The 22651-nt window shown below is 41.7% G+C and overlaps 1 protein-coding gene across 1 annotated transcript in view; it reads right to left on the bottom strand.

The window, feature by feature from the left end:
• LOC116938463 (fibroblast growth factor 14-like) overlaps positions 1 to 22651 on the bottom strand; it is a 557958-nt gene that overhangs the window by 325869 nt on the left and 209438 nt on the right. The window lies entirely within an intron of this gene.

The raw sequence follows: 22651 nt of genomic DNA on the forward strand, positions 1-22651 counted from the left end.
TGTCTGAATTGTCCTTAGTCTGAACATTCACGTGGTTGAATTATCACATGTTTGAACATCCACATGGCTGAATTGTCACGAGTCTGAACATTCACATGGCTGAATTGTCACGAGTCTGAGCATTCACATGGCTGAATTGTCACGAGTCTCAACATTCACATGGCTGAATTGTCGCAAGTCTGAACATTCACATGGGTGAATTGTCACGACTCTGAGCATTCACTTGGCTGAATTGTCACGAGTCTGAAAATTCACATGGCTGAATTGTCACAAGTCTGAACATTCACATGGCTGAATTGTCGCAAGTCTGAACATTCACATGTCTGAATTGTCCTTAGTCTGAACATTCACGTGGTTGAATTATCACATGTTTGAACATCCACATGGCTGAATTGTCACGAGTCTGAACATTCACATGGCTGAATTGTCACGAGTCTGAGCATTCACATGGCTGAATTGTCACGAGTCTGAACATTCACATGGCTGAATTGTCACAAGTCTGAACATTCACAAGTCTGAACATTCACATGGCTGAATTGTCACGAGTCTGAACATTCACATGGCTGAATTGTTACAAGTCTGAACATTCACAAGTACGAACATTCACATGGCTTAATTGTCACGAGTCTGAACATTCACATGGCTGAATTGTCACGAGTCGCAACATTTACATGGCTGAATTGTAGCAAGTCTGAACATTCACGTGGTTGAGTTATCACATGTCTGAACATTCACATGGCTGGATTGTCACGAGTCTGAACATTCACATGGCTGAATTGTCACGAGTCTGAACATTCACATGGCTGAATTATCACGAGTATGAACATTCACATGTCTGAATTGTCGCAAGTCTGAACATTCACATGGCTGAATTATTACAAGTTTGAACATTCACATGGCTGAATTGTCACGAGTCTGAACATTCACATGGCTGAATTGTCGCAAGTCTGAACATTCACATGGGTGAATTGTCACGACTCTGAGCATTCACTTGGCTGAATTGTCACGAGTCTGAAAATTCACATGGCTGAATTGTCACAAGTCTGAACATTCACATGGCTGAATTGTCGCAAGTCTGAACATTCACATGTCTGAATTGTCCTTAGTCTGAACATTCACGTGGTTGAATTATCACATGTTTGAACATCCACATGGCTGAATTGTCACGAGTCTGAACATTCACATGGCTGAATTGTCACGAGTCTGAGCATTCACATGGCTGAATTGTCACGAGTCTGAACATTCACATGGCTGAATTGTCACAAGTCTGAACATTCACAAGTCTGAACATTCACATGGCTGAATTGTCACGAGTCTGAACATTCACATGGCTGAATTGTTACAAGTCTGAACATTCACAAGTACGAAAATTCACATGGCTTAATTGTCACGAGTCTGAACATTCACATGGCTGAATTGTCACGAGTCTAAACATTCACATGGCTGAATTGTCACAAGTCTGAAAATTCACTAGTCTGAACATTCACATTGCTGAATTGCCGCAAGTCTGAACATTCACATGGCTGAATTGTCACGACTCTGAGCATTCACTTGGCTGAATTGTCACGAGTCTGAACATCCACATGGCTGAATTGTCACGAGTCGCAACATTTACATGGCTGAATTGTAGCAAGTCTGAACATTCACGTGGTTGAGTTATCACATGTCTGAACATTCACATGGCTGGATTGTCACGAGTCTGAACATTCACATGGCTGAATTGTCACGAGTCTGAACATTCACATGGCTGAATTATCACGAGTATGAACATTCACATGTCTGAATTGTCGCAAGTCTGAACATTCACATGGCTGAAATATTACAAGTTTGAACATTCACATGGCTGAATTGTCACGAGTCTAAATATTCACATGGCTGAATTGTCACGAGTCTGAACATTCACATAGCTGAATTGTCACAAGTCTGAACATTCACATGGCTGAATTATCACGAGCCTGAACATTCACATGGCTGAATTTTAACGAGTCTGACCATTCACATGGCTGAATTGTCACGAGTCTGAACATCCACATGGCTGAATTGTCACGAGTCCCAACATTTACATGGCTGAATTGTCGCAAGTCTGAACATTCACGTGGTTGAATTATCACAAGTCTGAACATTCACATGACTGAATGGTCACAAGTCTGAACATTCACATGTCTGAATTGTCCTTAGTCTGAACATTCACATGGCTGAATTGTCACGAGTCTGAGCATTCACATGGCTGAATTGTCACGAGTCTGAACATTCACATGGCTGAATTGTTACAAGTCTGAACATTCACAAGTACGAACATTCACATGGCTGAATTGTCACGAGTCTGAACATTCACATGGCTGAATTGTCACGAGTCTAAACATTCACAAGTACGAACATTCACATGGCTGAATTGTCACGAGTCTAAACATTAACATGGCTGAATTGTCACAAGTCTGAAAATTCACTAGTCTGAACATTCACATTGCTGAATTGCCGCAAGTCTGAACATTCACATGGCTGAATTGTCACGACTCTGAGCATTCACTTGGCTGAATTGTCACGAGTCTGAAAATTCACATGGCTGAATTGTCACAAGTCTGAACATTCACAAGTCTGAACATTCACATGGCTGAATTGTCACAAGTCTGAACATTCACAAGTCTGAACATCCACGTGGTTGAATTATCACAAGTCTGAACATTCACATGGCTGAATTGTCACAAGTATGAACATTCACATGGCTGAATTGTCACGAGTCTGAACATTCACATGGCTGAAATGTCGCGAGTCTAAACATTCACATGGCTGAATTGTCACGAGTCTGAAAATTCACATGGCTGAATTGTCACAAGTCTGAACATTCACATGGCTGAATTATCACGAGGCTGAACATTCACATGGCTGAATTGTCACGAGTCTGAACATCCACATGGCTGAATTGTCACGAGTCGCAACATTTATATGGCTGAATTGTCGCAAGTCTGAACATTCACGTGGTTGAATGATCACATGTCTGAATTGTCACTAGTCTGAACATTCACATGGCTGAATTGTCACGAGTCTGACCATTCACATGGCTGAATTGTCACGAGTCTGAACATTCACATGGCTGAATTATCACGAGTATGAACATTCACATGTCTGAATTGTCGAAAGTCTGAACATTCACATGGCTGAATTATTACAAGTCTGAACATTCACATGGCTGAATTGTCACGAGTCTAAATATTCACATGCCTGAATTGTCACGAGTCTGAACATTCACATAGCTGAATTGTCACGAGGCTGAACATTCACATGGCTGAATTTTAACGAGTCTGACCATTCACATGGCTGAATTGTCACGAGTCTGAACATCCACATGGCTGAATTGTCACGAGTCCCAACATTTACATGGCTGAATTGTCGCAAGTCTGAACATTCACGTGGTTGGATTATCACAAGTCTGAACATTCACATGGCTGAATGGTCACAAGTCTCAACATTCACATGGCTGAATGGTCACAAGTCTGAACATTCACATGGCTGAATTGTCACAAGTCTGAACATTCACGTGGTTGAATTATCACATGTCTGAACATCCACATGGCTGAATTGTCACGAGTCTGAACATTCACATGGCTGAATTGTCACGAGTCTGAGCATTCACATGGCTTAATTGTCACGCGTCTGAACATTCACATGGCTGAATTGTCACGAGTCTGAACATTCACATGGCTGAATTGTCACAAGTCTGAACATTCACAAGTCTGAACATCCACGTGGTTGAATTATCACAAGTCTGAACATTCACATGGCTGAATTGTCACAAGTATGAACATTCACATGGCTGAATTGTCACGAGTCTGAACATTCACATGGCTGAAATGTCGCGAGTCTAAACATTCACATGGCTGAATTGTCACGAGTCTGAAAATTCACATGGCTGAATTGTCACAAGTCTGAACATTCACATGGCTGAATTATCACGAGGCTGAACATTCACATGGCTGAATTTTCACGAGTCTGACCATTCACATGGCTGAATTGTCACGAGTCTGAACATCCACATGGCTGAATTGTCACGAGTCGCAACATTTATATGGCTGAATTGTCGCAAGTCTGAACATTCACGTGGTTGAATGATCACATGTCTGAATTGTCACTAGTCTGAACATTCACATGGCTGAATTGTCACGAGTCTGACCATTCACATGGCTGAATTGTCACGAGTCTGAACATTCACATGGCTGAATTATCACGAGTATGAACATTCACATGTCTGAATTGTCGAAAGTCTGAACATTCACATGGCTGAATTATTACAAGTCTGAATATTCACATGCCTGAATTGTCACGAGTCTGAACATTCACATAGCTGAATTGTCACGAGGCTGAACATTCACATGGCTGAATTTTAACGAGTCTGACCATTCACATGGCTGAATTGTCACGAGTCTGAACATCCACATGGCTGAATTGTCACGAGTCCCAACATTTACATGGCTGAATTGTCGCAAGTCTGAACATTCACGTGGTTGGATTATCACAAGTCTGAACATTCACATGGCTGAATGGTCACAAGTCTCAACATTCACATGGCTGAATGGTCACAAGTCTGAACATTCACATGGCTGAATTGTCACAAGTCTGAACATTCACGTGGTTGAATTATCACATGTCTGAACATCCACATGGCTGAATTGTCACGAGTCTGAACATTCACATGGCTGAATTGTCACGAGTCTGAGCATTCACATGGCTTAATTGTCACGCGTCTGAACATTCACATGGCTGAATTGTCACGAGTCTGAACATTCACATGGCTGAATTGTCGCAAGTCTGAACATTCACATGTCTGAATTGTCCTTAGTCTGAACATTCACGTGGTTGAATTATCACATGTTTGAACATCCACATGGCTGAATTGTCACGAGTCTGAACATTCACATGGCTGAATTGTCACGAGTCTGAGCATTCACATGGCTGAATTGTCACGAGTCTCAACATTCACATGGCTGAATTGTCGCAAGTCTGAACATTCACATGGGTGAATTGTCACGACTCTGAGCATTCACTTGGCTGAATTGTCACGAGTCTGAAAATTCACATGGCTGAATTGTCACAAGTCTGAACATTCACATGGCTGAATTGTCGCAAGTCTGAACATTCACATGTCTGAATTGTCCTTAGTCTGAACATTCACGTGGTTGAATTATCACATGTTTGAACATCCACATGGCTGAATTGTCACGAGTCTGAACATTCACATGGCTGAATTGTCACGAGTCTGAGCATTCACATGGCTGAATTGTCACGAGTCTGAACATTCACATGGCTGAATTGTCACAAGTCTGAACATTCACAAGTCTGAACATTCACATGGCTGAATTGTCACGAGTCTGAACATTCACATGGCTGAATTGTTACAAGTCTGAACATTCACAAGTACGAACATTCACATGGCTTAATTGTCACGAGTCTGAACATTCACATGGCTGAATTGTCACGAGTCGCAACATTTACATGGCTGAATTGTAGCAAGTCTGAACATTCACGTGGTTGAGTTATCACATGTCTGAACATTCACATGGCTGGATTGTCACGAGTCTGAACATTCACATGGCTGAATTGTCACGAGTCTGAACATTCACATGGCTGAATTATCACGAGTATGAACATTCACATGTCTGAATTGTCGCAAGTCTGAACATTCACATGGCTGAATTATTACAAGTTTGAACATTCACATGGCTGAATTGTCACGAGTCTAAATATTCACATGGCTGAATTGTCACGAGTCTGAACATTCACATAGCTGAATTGTCACAAGTCTGAACATTCACATGGCTGAATTATCACGAGCCTGAACATTCACATGGCTGAATTTTAACGAGTCTGACCATTCACATGGCTGAATTGTCACGAGTCTGAACATCCACATGGCTGAATTGTCACGAGTCCCAACATTTACATGGCTGAATTGTCGCAAGTCTGAACATTCACGTGGTTGAATTATCACAAGTCTGAACATTCACATGACTGAATGGTCACAAGTCTGAACATTCACATGTCTGAATTGTCCTTAGTCTGAACATTCACGTGGTTGAATTATCACATGTTTGAACATCCACATGGCTGAATTGTCACGAGTCTGAACATTCACATGGCTGAATTGTCACGAGTCTGAGCATTCACATGGCTGAATTGTCACGAGTCTGAACATTCACATGGCTGAATTGTCACAAGTCTGAACATTCACAAGTCTGAACATTCACATGGCTGAATTGTCACGAGTCTGAACATTCACATGGCTGAATTGTTACAAGTCTGAACATTCACAAGTACGAACATTCACATGGCTGAATTTTCACGAGTCTGAACATTCACATGGCTGAATTGTCACGAGTCTGAACATTCACATGGCTGAATTGTCACAAGCCTGAAAATTCACTAGTCTGAACATTCACATGGCTGAATTGTCACGAGTCTGAACATTCACATGGCTGAATTGTCGCAAGTCTGAACATTCACATGGGTGAATTGTCACGACTCTGAGCATTCACTTGGCTGAATTGTCACGAGTCTGAAAATTCACATGGCTGAATTGTCACAAGTCTGAACATTCACATGGCTGAATTGTCGCAAGTCTGAACATTCACATGTCTGAATTGTCCTTAGTCTGAACATTCACGTGGTTGAATTATCACATGTTTGAACATCCACATGGCTGAATTGTCACGAGTCTGAACATTCACATGGCTGAATTGTCACGAGTCTGAGCATTCACATGGCTGAATTGTCACGAGTCTGAACATTCACATGGCTGAATTGTCACAAGTCTGAACATTCACAAGTCTGAACATTCACATGGCTGAATTGTCACGAGTCTGAACATTCACATGGCTGAATTGTTACAAGTCTGAACATTAACAAGTACGAACATTCACATGGCTGAATTGTCACGAGTCTGAACATTCACATGGCTGAATTGTCACGAGTCTGAACATTCACATGGCTGAATTGTCACGAGTCTGAGCATTCACATGGCTTAATTGTCACGCGTCTGAACATTCACATGGCTGAATTGTCACGAGTCTGAACATTCACATGGCTGAATTGTCGCAAGTCTGAACATTCACATGTCTGAATTGTCCTTAGTCTGAACATTCACGTGGTTGAATTATCACATGTTTGAACATCCACATGGCTGAATTGTCACGAGTCTGAACATTCACATGGCTGAATTGTCACGAGTCTGAGCATTCACATGGCTGAATTGTCACGAGTCTGAACATTCACATGGCTGAATTGTCGCAAGTCTGAACATTCACATGGGTGAATTGTCACGACTCTGAGCATTCACTTGGCTGAATTGTCACGAGTCTGAAAATTCACATGGCTGAATTGTCACAAGTCTGAACATTCACATGGCTGAATTGTCGCAAGTCTGAACATTCACATGTCTGAATTGTCCTTAGTCTGAACATTCACGTGGTTGAATTATCACATGTTTGAACATCCACATGGCTGAATTGTCACGAGTCTGAACATTCACATGGCTGAATTGTCACGAGTCTGAGCATTCACATGGCTGAATTGTCACGAGTCTGAACATTCACATGGCTGAATTGTCACAAGTCTGAACATTCACAAGTCTGAACATTCACATGGCTGAATTGTCACGAGTCTGAACATTCACATGGCTGAATTGTTACAAGTCTGAACATTCACAAGTACGAACATTCACATGGCTTAATTGTCACGAGTCTGAACATTCACATGGCTGAATTGTCACGAGTCTAAACATTCACATGGCTGAATTGTCACGAGTCGCAACATTTACATGGCTGAATTGTAGCAAGTCTGAACATTCACGTGGTTGAGTTATCACATGTCTGAACATTCACATGGCTGGATTGTCACGAGTCTGAACATTCACATGGCTGAATTGTCACGAGTCTGAACATTCACATGGCTGAATTATCACGAGTATGAACATTCACATGTCTGAATTGTCGCAACTCTGAACATTCACATGGCTGAATTATTACAAGTTTGAACATTCACATGGCTGAATTGTCACGAGTCTAAATATTCACATGGCTGAATTGTCACGAGTCTGAACATTCACATAGCTGAATTGTCACAAGTCTGAACATTCACATGGCTGAATTATCACGAGCCTGAACATTCACATGGCTGAATTTTAACGAGTCTGACCATTCACATGGCTGAATTGTCACGAGTCTGAACATCCACATGGCTGAATTGTCACGAGTCCCAACATTTACATGGCTGAATTGTCGCAAGTCTGAACATTCACGTGGTTGAATTATCACAAGTCTGAACATTCACATGACTGAATGGTCACAAGTCTGAACATTCACATGTCTGAATTGTCCTTAGTCTGAACATTCACGTGGTTGAATTATCACATGTTTGAACATCCACATGGCTGAATTGTCACGAGTCTGAACATTCACATGGCTGAATTGTCACGAGTCTGAGCATTCACATGGCTGAATTGTCACGAGTCTGAACATTCACATGGCTGAATTGTCACAAGTCTGAACATTCACAAGTCTGAACATTCACATGGCTGAATTGTCACGAGTCTGAACATTCACATGGCTGAATTGTTACAAGTCTGAACATTCACAAGTACGAACATTCACATGGCTGAATTGTCACGAGTCTGAACATTCACATGGCTGAATTGTCACGAGTCTGAACATTCACATGGCTGAATTGTCACAAGCCTGAAAATTCACTAGTCTGAACATTCACATGGCTGAATTGTCACGAGTCTGAACATTCACATGGCTGAATTGTCGCAAGTCTGAACATTCACATGGGTGAATTGTCACGACTCTGAGCATTCACTTGGCTGAATTGTCACGAGTCTGAAAATTCACATGGCTGAATTGTCACAAGTCTGAACATTCACATGGCTGAATTGTCGCAAGTCTGAACATTCACATGTCTGAATTGTCCTTAGTCTGAACATTCACGTGGTTGAATTATCACATGTTTGAACATCCACATGGCTGAATTGTCACGAGTCTGAACATTCACATGGCTGAATTGTCACGAGTCTGAGCATTCACATGGCTGAATTGTCACGAGTCTGAACATTCACATGGCTGAATTGTCACAAGTCTGAACATTCACAAGTCTGAACATTCACATGGCTGAATTGTCACGAGTCTGAACATTCACATGGCTGAATTGTTACAAGTCTGAACATTCACAAGTACGAACATTCACATGGCTGAATTGTCACGAGTCTGAACATTCACATGGCTGAATTGTCACGAGTCTGAACATTCACATGGCTGAATTGTCACGAGTCTGAGCATTCACATGGCTTAATTGTCACGCGTCTGAACATTCACATGGCTGAATTGTCACGAGTCTGAACATTCACATGGCTGAATTGTCGCAAGTCTGAACATTCACATGTCTGAATTGTCCTTAGTCTGAACATTCACGTGGTTGAATTATCACATGTTTGAACATCCACATGGCTGAATTGTCACGAGTCTGAACATTCACATGGCTGAATTGTCACGAGTCTGAGCATTCACATGGCTGAATTGTCACGAGTCTGAACATTCACATGGCTGAATTGTCGCAAGTCTGAACATTCACATGGGTGAATTGTCACGACTCTGAGCATTCACTTGGCTGAATTGTCACGAGTCTGAAAATTCACATGGCTGAATTGTCACAAGTCTGAACATTCACATGGCTGAATTGTCGCAAGTCTGAACATTCACATGTCTGAATTGTCCTTAGTCTGAACATTCACGTGGTTGAATTATCACATGTTTGAACATCCACATGGCTGAATTGTCACGAGTCTGAACATTCACATGGCTGAATTGTCACGAGTCTGAGCATTCACATGGCTGAATTGTCACGAGTCTGAACATTCACATGGCTGAATTGTCACAAGTCTGAACATTCACAAGTCTGAACATTCACATGGCTGAATTGTCACGAGTCTGAACATTCACATGGCTGAATTGTTACAAGTCTGAACATTCACAAGTACGAACATTCACATGGCTTAATTGTCACGAGTCTGAACATTCACATGGCTGAATTGTCACGAGTCTAAACATTCACATGGCTGAATTGTCACGAGTCGCAACATTTACATGGCTGAATTGTAGCAAGTCTGAACATTCACGTGGTTGAGTTATCACATGTCTGAACATTCACATGGCTGGATTGTCACGAGTCTGAACATTCACATGGCTGAATTGTCACGAGTCTGAACATTCACATGGCTGAATTATCACGAGTATGAACATTCACATGTCTGAATTGTTGCAACTCTGAACATTCACATGGCTGAATTATTACAAGTTTGAACATTCACATGGCTGAATTGTCACGAGTCTAAATATTCACATGGCTGAATTGTCACGAGTCTGAACATTCACATAGCTGAATTGTCACAAGTCTGAACATTCACATGGCTGAATTATCACGAGCCTGAACATTCACATGGCTGAATTTTAACGAGTCTGACCATTCACATGGCTGAATTGTCACGAGTCTGAACATCCACATGGCTGAATTGTCACGAGTCCCAACATTTACATGGCTGAATTGTCGCAAGTCTGAACATTCACGTGGTTGAATTATCACAAGTCTGAACATTCACATGACTGAATGGTCACAAGTCTGAACATTCACATGTCTGAATTGTCCTTAGTCTGAACATTCACGTGGTTGAATTATCACATGTTTGAACATCCACATGGCTGAATTGTCACGAGTCTGAACATTCACATGGCTGAATTGTCACGAGTCTGAGCATTCACATGGCTGAATTGTCACGAGTCTGAACATTCACATGGCTGAATTGTCACAAGTCTGAACATTCACAAGTCTGAACATTCACATGGCTGAATTGTCACGAGTCTGAACATTCACATGGCTGAATTGTTACAAGTCTGAACATTCACAAGTACGAACATTCACATGGCTGAATTGTCACGAGTCTGAACATTCACATGGCTGAATTGTCACGAGTCTGAACATTCACATGGCTGAATTGTCACAAGCCTGAAAATTCACTAGTATGAACATTCACATGGCTGAATTGTCACGAGTCTGAACATTCACATGGCTGAATTGTCGCAAGTCTGAACATTCACATGGGTGAATTGTCACGACTCTGAGCATTCACTTGGCTGAATTGTCACGAGTCTGAAAATTCACATGGCTGAATTGTCACAAGTCTGAACATTCACATGGCTGAATTGTCGCAAGTCTGAACATTCACATGTCTGAATTGTCCTTAGTCTGAACATTCACGTGGTTGAATTATCACATGTTTGAACATCCACATGGCTGAATTGTCACGAGTCTGAACATTCACATGGCTGAATTGTCACGAGTCTGAGCATTCACATGGCTGAATTGTCACGAGTCTGAACATTCACATGGCTGAATTGTCACAAGTCTGAACATTCACAAGTCTGAACATTCACATGGCTGAATTGTCACGAGTCTGAACATTCACATGGCTGAATTGTTACAAGTCTGAACATTCACAAGTACGAACATTCACATGGCTGAATTGTCACGAGTCTGAACATTCACATGGCTGAATTGTCACGAGTCTAAACATTCACATGGCTGAATTGTCACAAGTCTGAAAATTCACTAGTCTGAACATTCACATTGCTGAATTGCCGCAAGTCTGAACATTCACATGGCTGAATTGTCACGACTCTGAGCATTCACTTGGCTGAATTGTCACGAGTCTGAAAATTCACATGGCTGAATTGTCACAAGTCTGAACATTCACAAGTCTGAACATTCACATGGCTGAATTGTCACAAGTCTGAACATTCACAAGTCTGAACATCCACGTGGTTGAATTATCACAAGTCTGAACATTCACATGGCTGAATTGTCACAAGTATGAACATTCACATGGCTGAATTGTCACGAGTCTGAACATTCACATGGCTGAAATGTCGCGAGTCTAAACATTCACATGGCTGAATTGTCACGAGTCTGAAAATTCACATGGCTGAATTGTCACAAGTCTGAACATTCACATGGCTGAATTATCACGAGGCTGAACATTCACATGGCTGAATTGTCACGAGTCTGAACATCCACATGGCTGAATTGTCACGAGTCGCAACATTTATATGGCTGAATTGTCGCAAGTCTGAACATTCACGTGGTTGAATGATCACATGTCTGAATTGTCACTAGTCTGAACATTCACATGGCTGAATTGTCACGAGTCTGACCATTCACATGGCTGAATTGTCACGAGTCTGAACATTCACATGGCTGAATTATCACGAGTATGAACATTCACATGTCTGAATTGTCGAAAGTCTGAACATTCACATGGCTGAATTATTACAAGTCTGAACATTCACATGGCTGAATTGTCACGAGTCTAAATATTCACATGCCTGAATTGTCACGAGTCTGAACATTCACATAGCTGAATTGTCACGAGGCTGAACATTCACATGGCTGAATTTTAACGAGTCTGACCATTCACATGGCTGAATTGTCACGAGTCTGAACATCCACATGGCTGAATTGTCACGAGTCTGAACATCCACATGGCTGAATTGTCACGAGTCCCAACATTTACATGGCTGAATTGTCGCAAGTCTGAACATTCACGTGGTTGGATTATCACAAGTCTGAACATTCACATGGCTGAATGGTCACAAGTCTCAACATTCACATGGCTGAATGGTCACAAGTCTGAACATTCACATGGCTGAATTGTCACAAGTCTGAACATTCACGTGGTTGAATTATCACATGTCTGAACATCCACATGGCTGAATTGTCACGAGTCTGAACATTCACATGGCTGAATTGTCACGAGTCTGAGCATTCACATGGCTTAATTGTCACGCGTCTGAACATTCACATGGCTGAATTGTCACGAGTCTGAACATTCACATGGCTGAATTGTCACAAGTCTGAACATTCACAAGTCTGAACATCCACGTGGTTGAATTATCACAAGTCTGAACATTCACATGGCTGAATTGTCACAAGTATGAACATTCACATGGCTGAATTGTCACGAGTCTGAACATTCACATGGCTGAAATGTCGCGAGTCTAAACATTCACATGGCTGAATTGTCACGAGTCTGAAAATTCACATGGCTGAATTGTCACAAGTCTGAACATTCACATGGCTGAATTATCACGAGGCTGAACATTCACATGGCTGAATTTTCACGAGTCTGACCATTCACATGGCTGAATTGTCACGAGTCTGAACATCCACATGGCTGAATTGTCACGAGTCGCAACATTTATATGGCTGAATTGTCGCAAGTCTGAACATTCACGTGGTTGAATGATCACATGTCTGAATTGTCACTAGTCTGAACATTCACATGGCTGAATTGTCACGAGTCTGACCATTCACATGGCTGAATTGTCACGAGTCTGAACATTCACATGGCTGAATTATCACGAGTATGAACATTCACATGTCTGAATTGTCGAAAGTCTGAACATTCACATGGCTGAATTATTACAAGTCTGAACATTCACATGGCTGAATTGTCACGAGTCTAAATATTCACATGCCTGAATTGTCACGAGTCTGAACATTCACATAGCTGAATTGTCACGAGGCTGAACATTCACATGGCTGAATTTTAACGAGTCTGACCATTCACATGGCTGAATTGTCACGAGTCTGAACATCCACATGGCTGAATTGTCACGAGTCCCAACATTTACATGGCTGAATTGTCGCAAGTCTGAACATTCACGTGGTTGGATTATCACAAGTCTGAACATTCACATGGCTGAATGGTCACAAGTCTCAACATTCACATGGCTGAATGGTCACAAGTCTGAACATTCACATGGCTGAATTGTCACAAGTCTGAACATTCACGTGGTTGAATTATCACATGTCTGAACATCCACATGGCTGAATTGTCACGAGTCTGAACATTCACATGGCTGAATTGTCACGAGTCTGAGCATTCACATGGCTAAAATTGTCACGCGTCTTAACATTCACATGGCTGAATTGTCACGAGTCTGAACATTCACATGGCTGAATTGTCGCAAGTCTGAACATTCACATGTCTGAATTGTCCTTAGTCTGAACATTCACGTGGTTGAATTATCACATGTTTGAACATCCACATGGCTGAATTGTCACGAGTCTGAACATTCACATGGCTGAATTGTCACGAGTCTGAGCATTCACATGGCTGAATTGTCACGAGTCTGAACATTCACATGGCTGAATTGTCACAAGTCTGAACATTCACAAGTCTGAACATTCACATGGCTGAATTGTCACGAGTCTGAACATTCACATGGCTGAATTGTTACAAGTCTGAACATTCACAAGTACGAACATTCACATGGCTGAATTGTCACGAGTCTGAACATTCACATGGCTGAATTGTCACGAGTCTAAACATTCACATGGCTGAATTGTCACAAGTCTGAAAATTCACTAGTCTGAACATTCACATTGCTGAATTGCCGCAAGTCTGAACATTCACATGGCTGAATTGTCACGACTCTGAGCATTCACTTGGCTGAATTGTCACGAGTCTGAAAATTCACATGGCTGAATTGTCACAAGTCTGAACATTCACAAGTCTGAACATTCACATGGCTGAATTGTCACAAGTCTGAACATTCACAAGTCTGAACATCCACGTGGTTGAATTATCACAAGTCTGAACATTCACATGGCTGAATTGTCACAAGTATGAACATTCACATGGCTGAATTGTCACGAGTCTGAACATTCACATGGCTGAAATGTCGCGAGTCTAAACATTCACATGGCTGAATTGTCACGAGTCTGAAAATTCACATGGCTGAATTGTCACAAGTCTGAACATTCACATGGCTGAATTATCACGAGGCTGAACATTCACATGGCTGAATTTTCACGAGTCTGACCATTCACATGGCTGAATTGTCACGAGTCTGAACATCCACATGGCTGAATTGTCACGAGTCGCAACATTTATATGGCTGAATTGTCGCAAGTCTGAACATTCACGTGGTTGAATGATCACATGTCTGAATTGTCACGAGTCTGAACATTCACATGGCTGAATTGTCACGAGTCTGACCATTCACATGGCTGAATTGTCACGAGTCTGAACATTCACATGGCTGAATTATCACGAGTATGAACATTCACATGTCTGAATTGTCGCAAGTCTGAACATTCACATGGCTGAATTATTACAAGTCTGAACATTCACATGGCTGAATTGTCACGAGTCTAAATATTCACATGCCTGAATTGTCACGAGTCTGAACATTCACATAGCTGAATTGTCACAAGTCTGAACATTCACATGGCTGAATTATCACGAGGCTGAACATTCACATGGCTGAATTTTAACGAGTCTGACCATTCACATAGCTGAATTGTCACGAGTCTGAACATCCACATGGCTGAATTGTCACGAGTCCCAACATTTACATGGCTGAATTGTCGCAAGTCTGAACATTCACGTGGTTGGATTATCACAAGTCTGAACATTCACATGGCTGAATGGTCACAAGTCTCAACATTCACATGGCTGAATGGTCACAAGTCTGAACATTCACATGGCTGAATTGTCACAAGTCTGAACATTCACGTGGTTGAATTATCACATGTCTGAACATCCACATGGCTGAATTGTCACGAGTCTGAACATTCACATGGCTGAATTGTCACGTGTCTGAGCATTCACATGGCTTAATTGTCACGCGTCTGAACATTCACATGGCTGAATTGTCACGAGTCTGAACATTCACATGGCTGAATTGTTACAAGTCTGAACATTCACAAGTACGAACATTCACATGGCTGAATTGTCACGAGTCTGAACATTCACATGGCTGAATTGTCACGAGTCTGAACATTCACATGGCTGAATTGTCATAAGCCTGAAAATTCACTAGTCTGAACATTCACATGGCTGAATTGTCACGAGTCTGAACATTCACATGGCTGAATTGTCACAAGTCTGAACATTCACATGGCTGAATTGTCGCAAGTCTGAACATTCACATGTCTGAATTGTCCTTAGTCTGAACATTCACGTGGTTGAATTATCACATGTTTGAACATCCACATTGCTGAATTGTCGCAAGTCTGAACATTCACATGGCTGAATTGTCACGACTCTGAGCATTCACTTGGCTGAATTGTCACGAGTCTGAAAATTCACATGGCTGAATTGTCACAAGTCTGAACATTCACATGGCTGAATTGTCGCAAGTCTGAACATTCACATGTCTGAATTGTCCTTAGTCTGAACATTCACGTGGTTGAATTATCACATGTTGGAACATCCACATGGCTGAATTGTCACGAGTCTGAACATTCACATGGCTGAATTGTCACGAGTCTGAGCATTCACATGGCTGAATTGTCACGAGTCTGAACATTCACATGGCTGAATTGTCACAAGTCTGAACATTCACAAGTCTGAACATTCACATGGCTGAATTGTCACGAGTCTGAACATTCACATGGCTGAATTGTTACAAGTCTGAACATTCACAAGTACGAACATTCACATGGCTGAATTGTCACGAGTCTGAACATTCACATGGCTGAATTGTCACGAGTCTAAACATTCACATGGCTGAATTGTCACAAGTCTGAAAATTCACTAGTCTGAACATTCACATTGCTGAATTGCCACAAGTCTGAACATTCACATGGCTGAATTGTCACGACTCTGAGCATTCACTTGGCTGAATTGTCACGAGTCTGAAAATTCACATGGGTGAATTGTCACAAGTCTGAACATTCACAAGTCTGAACATTCACATGGCTGAATTGTCACAAGTCTGAACATTCACAAGTCTGAACATCCACGTGGTTGAATTATCACAACTCTGAACATTCACAAGTCTGAACATCCACGTGGTTGAATTATCACAAGTCTGAACATTCACATGGCTGAATTGTCACAAGTATGAACATTCACATGGCTGAAATGTCACGAGTCTAAACATTCACATGGCTGAATTGTCACGAGTCTGAAAATTCACATGGCTGAATTGTCACAAGTCTGAACATTCACATGGCTGAATTATCACGAGGCTGAACATTCACATGGCTGAAATGTCACGAGTCTAAACATTCACATGGCTGAATTGTCACGAGTCTGAAAATTCACATGGCTGAATTGTCACAAGTCTGAACATTCACATGGCTGAATTATCACGAGTCTAAACATTCACATGGCTGAATTGTCACGAGTCTGAAAATTCACATGGCTGAATTGTCACAAGTCTGAACATTCACATGGTTGAATTATCACGAGGCTGAACATTCACATGGCTGAATTTTCCCGAGTCTGACCATTCACATGGCTGAATTGTCACGAGTCTGAACATCCACATGGCTGAATTGTCACGAGTCGCAACATTTACATGGCTGAATTGTCGCAAGTCTGAACATTCACGTGGTTGAATGATCACATGTCTGAACATCCACATGGCTGAATTGTCACGAGTCTGAACATTCACATGGCTGAATTGTCACGAGTCTGACCATTCACATGGCTGAATTGTCACGAGTCTGAACATTCACATGGCTGAATTATCACGAGTATGAACATTCATATGTCTGAATTGTCGCAAGTCTGAACATTCACATGGCTGAATTATTACAAGTCTGAACATTCACATGGCTGAATTGTCACGAGTCTAAATATTCACATGCCTGAATTGTCACGAGTCTGAACATTCACATAGCTGAATTGTCACAAGTCTGAACATTCACATGGCTGAATTATCACGAGGCTGAACATTCAAATGGCTGAATTTTAACGAGTCTGACCATTCACATGGCTGAATTGTCACGAGTCTGAACATCCACATGGCTGAATTGTCACGAGTCCCAACATTTACATGGCTGAATTGTCGCAAGTCTGAACATTCACGTGGTTGGATTATCACAAGTCTGAACATTCACATGGCTGAATGGTCACAAGTCTCAACATTCACATGGCTGAATGGTCACAAGTCTCAACATTCACATGGCTGAATTGTCACAAGTCTGAACATTCACGTGGTTGAATTATCACATGTCTGAACATCCACATGGCTGAATTGTCACGAGTCTGAACATTCACATGGCTGAATTGTCACGAGTCTGAGCATTCACATGGCTTAATTGTCACGCGTCTGAACATTCACATGGCTGAATTGTCACGAGTCTGAACATTCACATGGCTGAATTGTTACAAGTCTGAACATTCACAAGTACGAACATTCACATGGCTGAATTGTCACGAGTCTGAACATTCACATGGCTGAATTGTCACGAGTCTAAACATTCACATGGCTGAATTGTCACAAGTCTGAAAATTCACTAGTCTGAACATTCACATTGCTGAATTGCCACAAGTCTGAACATTCACATGGCTGAATTGTCACGACTCTGAGCATTCACTTGGCTGAATTGTCACGAGTCTGAAAATTCACATGGGTGAATTGTCACAAGTCTGAACATTCACAAGTCTGAACATTCACATGGCTGAATTGTCACAAGTCTGAACATTCACAAGTCTGAACATCCACGTGGTTGAATTATCACAACTCTGAACATTCACAAGTCTGAACATCCACGTGGTTGAATTATCACAAGTCTGAACATTCACATGGCTGAATTGTCACAAGTATGAACATTCACATGGCTGAAATGTCACGAGTCTAAACATTCACATGGCTGAATTGTCACGAGTCTGAAAATTCACATGGCTGAATTGTCACAAGTCTGAACATTCACATGGCTGAATTATCACGAGGCTGAACATTCACATGGCTGAAATGTCACGAGTCTAAACATTCACATGGCTGAATTGTCACGAGTCTGAAAATTCACATGGCTGAATTGTCACAAGTCTGAACATTCACATGGCTGAATTATCACGAGTCTAAACATTCACATGGCTGAATTGTCACGAGTCTGAAAATTCACATGGCTGAATTGTCACAAGTCTGAACATTCACATGGCTGAATTATCACGAGGCTGAACATTCACATGGCTGAATTTTCCCGAGTCTGACCATTCACATGGCTGAATTGTCACGAGTCTGAACATCCACATGGCTGAATTGTCACGAGTCGCAACATTTACATGGCTGAATTGTCGCAAGTCTGAACATTCACGTGGTTGAATGATCACATGTCTGAACATCCACATGGCTGAATTGTCACGAGTCTGAACATTCACATGGCTGAATTGTCACGAGTCTGACCATTCACATGGCTGAATTGTCACGAGTCTGAACATTCACATGGCTGAATTATCACGAGTATGAACATTCATATGTCTGAATTGTCGCAAGTCTGAACATTCACATGGCTGAATTATTACAAGTCTGAACATTCACATGGCTGAATTGTCACGAGTCTAAATATTCACATGCCTGAATTGTCACGAGTCTGAACATTCACATAGCTGAATTGTCACAAGTCTGAACATTCACATGGCTGAATTATCACGAGGCTGAACATTCACATGGCTGAATTTTAACGAGTCTGACCATTCACATGGCTGAATTGTCACGAGTCTGAACATCCACATGGCTGAATTGTCACGAGTCCCAACATTTACATGGCTGAATTGTCGCAAGTCTGAACATTCACGTGGTTGGATTATCACAAGTCTGAACATTCACATGGCTGAATGGTCACAAGTCTCAACATTCACATGGCTGAATGGTCACAAGTCTCAACATTCACATGGCTGAATTGTCGCAAGTCTGAACATTCACGTGGTTGGATTATCACAAGTCTGAACATTCACATGGCTGAATGGTCACAAGTCTCAACATTCACATGGCTGAATGGTCACAAGTCTGAACATTCACATGGCTGAATTGTCACAAGTCTGAACATTCACGTGGTTGAATTATCACATGTCTGAACATCCACATGGCTGAATTGTCACGAGTCTGAACATTCACATGGCTGAATTGTCACGAGTCTGAGCATTCACATGGCTTAATTGTCACGCGTCTGAACATTCACATGGCTGAATTGTCACGAGTCTGAACATTCACATGGCTGAATTGTTACAAGTCTGAACATTCACAAGTACGAACATTCACATGGCTGAATTGTCACGAGTCTGAACATTCACATGGCTGAATTGTCACGAGTCTGAACAATCACATGGCTGAATTGTCACAAGCCTGAAAATTCACTAGTCTGAACATTCACATGGCTGAATTGTCACGAGTCTGAACATTCACATGGCTGAATTGTCACAAGTCTGAACATTCACATGGCTGAATTGTCGCAAGTCTGAACATTCGCATGTCTGAATTGTCCTTAGTCTGAACATTCACGTGGTTGAATTATCACATGTTTGAACATCCACATTGCTGAATTGTCGCAAGTCTGAACATTCACATGGCTGAATTGTCACGACTCTGAGCATTCACTTGGCTGAATTGTCACGAGTCTGAAAATTCACATGGCCGAATTGTCACAAGTCTGAACATTCACATGGCTGAATTGTCGCAAGTCTGAACATTCACATGTCTGAATTGTCCTTAGTCTGAACATTCACATGGCTGAATTGTCACGAGTCTGAGCATTCACATGGCTGAATTGTCACGAGTCTGAACATTCACATGGCTGAATTGTCACAAGTCTGAACATTCACAAGTCTGAACATTCACATGGCTGAATTGTCACGAGTCTGAACATTCACATGGCTGAATTGTTACAAGTCTGAACATTCACAAGTACGAACATTCACATGGCTGAATTGTCACGAGTCTAAACATTCACATGGCTGAATTGTCACAAGTCTGAAAATTCACTAGTCTGAACATTCACATTGCTGAATTGCCGCAAGTCTGAACATTCACATGGCTGAATTGTCACGACTCTGAGCATTCACTTGGCTGAATTGTCACGAGTCTGAAAATTCACATGGCTGAATTGTCACAAGTCTGAACATTCACTAGTCTGAACATTCACATGGCTGAATTGTCAAAAGTCTGAACATTCACAAGTCTGAACATCCACGTGGTTGAATTATCACAACTCTGAACATTCACAAGTCTGAACATCCACGTGGTTGAATTATCACAAGTCTGAACATTCACATGGCTGAATTGTCACAAGTATGAACATTCACATGGCTGAATTGTCACGAGTCTGAACATTCACATGGCTGAATTGTCACGAGTCTGAAAATTCACATGGCTGAATTGTCACAAGTCTGAACATTCACATGGCTGAATTGTTACAAGTCTGAACATTCACAAGTACGAACATTCACATGGCTGAATTGTCACGAGTCTGAACATTCACATGGCTGAATTGTCACGAGTCTAAACATTCACATGGCTGAATTGTCACAAGTCTGAAAATTCACTAGTCTGAACATTCACATTGCTGAATTGCCGCAAGTCTGAACATTCACATGGCTGAATTGTCACGACTCTGAGCATTCACTTGGCTGAATTGTCACGAGTCTGAAAATTCACATGGCTGAATTGTCACAAGTCTGAACATTCACAAGTCTGAACATTCACATGGCTGAATTGTCACAAGTCTGAACATTCACAAGTCTGAACATCCACGTGGTTGAATTATCACAAGTCTGAACATTCACATGGCTGAATTGTCACAAGTATGAACATTCACATGGCTGAATTGTCACGAGTCTGAACATTCACATGGCTGAAATGTCGCGAGTCTAAACATTCACATGGCTGAATTGTCACGAGTCTGAACATTCACATGGCTGAATTATCACGAGGCTGAACATTCACATGGCTGAATTTTCACGAGTCTGACCATTCACATGGCTGAATTGTCACGAGTCTGAACATCCACATGGCTGAATTGTCACGAGTCGCAACATTTATATGGCTGAATTGTCGCAAGTCTGAACATTCACGTGGTTGAATGATCACATGTCTGAATTGTCACGAGTCTGAACATTCACATGGCTGAATTGTCACGAGTCTGACCATTCACATGGCTGAATTGTCACGAGTCTGAACATTCACATGGCTGAATTATCACGAGTATGAACATTCACATGTCTGAATTGTCGCAAGTCTGAACATTCACATAGCTGAATTATTACAAGTCTGAACATTCACATGGCTGAATTGTCACGAGTCTAAATATTCACATGCCTGAATTGTCACGAGTCTGAACATTCACATAGCTGAATTGTCACAAGTCTGAACATTCACATGGCTGAATTATCACGAGGCTGAACATTCACATGGCTGAATTTTAACGAGTCTGACCATTCACATGGCTGAATTGTCACGAGTCTGAACATCCACATGGCTGAATTGTCACGAGTCCCAACATTTACATGGCTGAATTGTCGCAAGTCTGAACATTCACGTGGTTGGATTATCACAAGTCTGAACATTCACATGGCTGAATGGTCACAAGTCTCAACATTCACATGGCTGAATGGTCACAAGTCTCAACATTCACATGGCTGAATTGTCACAAGTCTGAACATTCACGTGGTTGAATTATCACATGTCTGAACATCCACATGGCTGAATTGTCACGAGTCTGAACATTCACATGGCTGAATTGTCACGAGTCTGAGCATTCACATGGCTTAATTGTCACGCGTCTGAACATTCACATGGCTGAATTGTCACGAGTCTGAACA

Source organism: Petromyzon marinus, chromosome 67, assembly GCF_048934315.1.
Source record: "Petromyzon marinus isolate PM22_M1 ecotype Great Lakes invasive population chromosome 67, UKy_Petmar_22M1.pri1.0, whole genome shotgun sequence".
NCBI classification, from domain to species: domain Eukaryota; kingdom Metazoa; phylum Chordata; class Hyperoartia; order Petromyzontiformes; family Petromyzontidae; genus Petromyzon; species Petromyzon marinus.